This window comes from Alosa pseudoharengus, unplaced genomic scaffold (assembly GCF_046254945.1).
Source record: "Alosa pseudoharengus isolate Yale_2024_CS ecotype anadromous, Long Island Sound unplaced genomic scaffold, YU_APseudo_1.1 YU_APseudo_1.1_scf_9, whole genome shotgun sequence".
NCBI classification, from domain to species: domain Eukaryota; kingdom Metazoa; phylum Chordata; class Actinopteri; order Clupeiformes; family Clupeidae; genus Alosa; species Alosa pseudoharengus.
In genome coordinates this window covers 21,659,329-21,662,992 of record NW_027468881.1, presented here as the reverse complement: position 1 = coordinate 21,662,992, position 3,664 = coordinate 21,659,329, and positions in this window count along the sequence as shown.

Genomic DNA, 3,664 nt, shown 5'->3' with positions numbered 1-3,664 from the left:
TGTGCGTGTGTGCGTGTGTGCGTGTGTGCGTGTGTGCGTGTGCGCGTGTGTGCGTGTGTGTGTGCGTGCGTGTGTGTGTGTGTGTGTGTGTGTGCGTGTGTGTGCACATGGTGAATGCTCTCCCCTCTCTGCTGTAAAGGGACGCTCTTCTCTTTTGGGGTAGGTTGCCCATTTATCCAAAGCTTGTGAAGAAAGTTAGTGAGGAGTGCTTGAGCTTCTTAATAAACTGACCTTGATGTGAAGTGCAAAACTATTCAACTTCCTCATTTGATTTTGTTCCTTTCGCTCTCTTCTTTCTCTCTGCTTCTAATAAAGCACCGCTGCGCAGCAGTGTTCCAGACCAACGCTCGGTTCTGTGCCTTTTATTCATGTGTTACAGGACGTGTGTTTTGAGCTTTCCAAATGCAGTAAATCCTCTGTCTGTTTTGCGAGTCCCGGGGTCAGCGCTGCTCCCGTCTCTTGTGTTTTGAACATTTCTCATTTCCTTGCTCATGTCAAGCTTTTCATCCATCAACATGCTCCCAGATCTTATCATGGAGGCTTCTTTTGATGTGAAATCTGTGGTGAGATGGGATGCATTAAGCCACTGCTTTGCACCTTCACTCTACTTAAGCAAGTGAATCATTCTCTAGATTAAATCTTAAATATATATACTTATATACATACATACAGTGTTTCATGAAAGGCAATAATAAATAGTGTAGCACTGAGAAGAGTGAGTATTAGATGGCTTTGCCAGTTTTTGCTGTTTTTTTCTTATGGGGTGACTGGGGGGAAATTGTTAAAATACTGACATATCACAGTTCAATTTACTTCACTTAAGTAAATTTAATTTTAAAATTCCATTTGTCCTTGATTTGATTTCATGGTATCTTTAGAGTTCTTTTTCTATGAAGGACCCCATGAGAGGTGCAGTCTCAACAATCTCCCTTGACTACAGGCAGGACGTGGCTACCGCCAGCGACCTGGGAATTGTTTTATGACCTTCCCAGCACAGTTCTGTTCGGACCCATTAACCAACAAGAACATTTAAGTGCTGCTTTATGGAGCCCTTTGATGTTCATTTCCCAAGATCTTCCCCCAAAATGCATAATGCAACTCACTAGAAATGTATCTTTGGTGTTAAGCTGCTTTTTTTATCTTTCACATTTTACATGTCACTGATAGGCAGGTCAAGTAGTAACAGTTTAGTCATTTGTTGTTGTGAAGTATTCCACCAAAGAAAGACAGAAAAGATGTGTACTTTTTTCTTTTGTTTTATATGCAGAGCATTGTATCTGTGCGAAAAAGGGATTTGAGCTCACTAACATAGATAGATAGATACTTTATTGATCCCCAAGGGGAAATTCAAGAACTTGAATTCTTAACATGACTTAGACCTCATAAAGATTTTCAATTTTGTCTTACTAAAAAAAAAAACTATAGCTATGTGATCATGCAGTGTGAGAAATTTGTTTTGTGTAATTTTTTTTCCCCAAAATGTATATATTGTAAAGGTTGATAATAAAACTAAATGAAATAATTGTGTTGCAGTAGTATCAAGTGGTGTGTCATTGATCCTGTATGATTGATTTCGCTTTACCCACATACGGTAAAAAGGTATCTTTACATGACAATCTGAAGTGGGTCCCAAGGGTCCATTTTATTTAAAGATGAAGACATTTTTCATCAGACATCAAGAATGTACTTTGGCTAATGTTTGGGGTAAACCCTCCAAGCACTTGCCACCAGCAGTGTGGCAAAAACAGAGCTAGGGGAGTTGTGGGGTGTGGGGGCTCCCTAGAGTTCACAGTTTTACATTCCAGTGCGCTAACCTTAATTCTTCTTCCTGATTGGCAGGCTAATGGTGGCTTTGAGGTCTGCCCCTGACCAGGAGAGTGGCCCTGAGTACGTTTGTCTCTCTTCCCAGAGCACAGTCATTTTGGGTGATGAATACGTGCCATGCCATCAAGAGAAGGCCTGGGAGAGAGGCCATGGGCTGGCTAGCTAACCCAGCGCGGTTTGGATCATGGCTTGTTTCTTTTTGCAGTTGCCAGAGAACCCCCTGTGGCATTGGGCGTTTTTGGAAAGCGGATGTGAGTTCCACTGGACATCAAGACTAGTTCACCTAAGCTGTTTATTTACCTTCATTAGCCTCCAGATGGTCTATGAAATTATGTTTATCAAAGACAAACTGGACCTGCAGGAGTGTCTGTGCAATGCATTGGTTGACCAGCTTTACGTAGCCTCAAAGGACTCCCAAAATGGGTATTTATGAAGGTCATAAAAGTTGACTATGAATTGCCCATTGTGACATAAAAGGGCCCTTTTTTCCCTCCTCTGAATCGTTTCACATAAAAAAACCTCTACAACAATAAACATGCTACCATGAAGGGTGAGGTATTCTATTAAAACACATTCAAGGACAATTTGTCAAATGGAGCCATAACATATGTCCTGCAAATGCCCTCAACGGCTGTTGAGTCCTTTTTCTTTTCCACCTGTTGCTGAGCTCATGAAACTGCCTGATTGCCTTGGGTAAAGAGTTCAGCCTAGGGTGAGCTGTCTGTCCAACATACTCCTCAAATTTATCTACTATTTGGCTAACCTTGCACTGAACTCCCCCCCGGAGATTTGAGCTGTCTTTTCCAACACACATGCACTCCGCTCTGCAAGTTCCCCTGACCCTGTTCCCCTATTCTTGAAGCTGTCTAAACTCCAATGGCTGCTTCCCAGAAAACATATTCCCTCAGGCCAGATCGGTATGAGCTACCGTACTGTGCGAATTTCTCTGTAAACAGACAAAAGGATGGAGCTGAACAATGTTTATGTGAAACAAATCCTATGGAAAAATGGTTGGCTGTGGATGTCTGGCAAACCCTTAGTGATTGACTAAGTAGATGTTAAGTTCAGTTGTTTCACCATTGTGTGGATCTCTTTTTCCAGCAAATATAAGAAAACACCTTCACCAACCACAAGGCCTAACAGGGTCCTTAAAATTCCACCAAATCATCTCACACTTCTTTATTTGCACTGTGTCCAAGCCACACTTTTTAAATGAGAAGGATTTCCCAGATTCCCAATTAACCTGTTGGTCTGAGTGCTCCCTAATTTACCAGTCTCACAAATGTCCCCTTTCTAATATTTCTTATAAAGTTTCTGTTTTGATGTGAGCCCAACAGAAAAGGGGTGGGGGTGCATTGTCAAAAACAGAGGAGAGGAATGTTCTCTCATTCTCTCCAGATCTTGCTGCTGATGATAGAATGGAATGGGACTAATGCTTGGAGGTAACTGCCCATGGGAAAGGGTGGACAGACTCCCCTTACACCGCCAAAACACCCCCCAGGCAGCCCCCCCGCCGGGACTACCTTCTCCAGCATCCGCTGCCTTTGAGAGCCCAATGTTATGACAACTCTTCAACTAAGGCATTGTGAGCTCATGATTGGCCAGGCTGTAACAAAGGAATGCTGACCACGAAAAAAAACAAATTCTTCTGATGTTCGCCAGCGCACAAATAAGCACAGCCAGAGAAGCAGCGACCCACAGCCTGCTCTCTCTTCCCCCGTAAACAAACACACACACTTATACATATATCAACTCACTGCACCAAATGCCAGGATTAAATACCATATTTATTCAATATTAGCATCAATATTGATAAATGAGATGTATTTATTATGTGCAA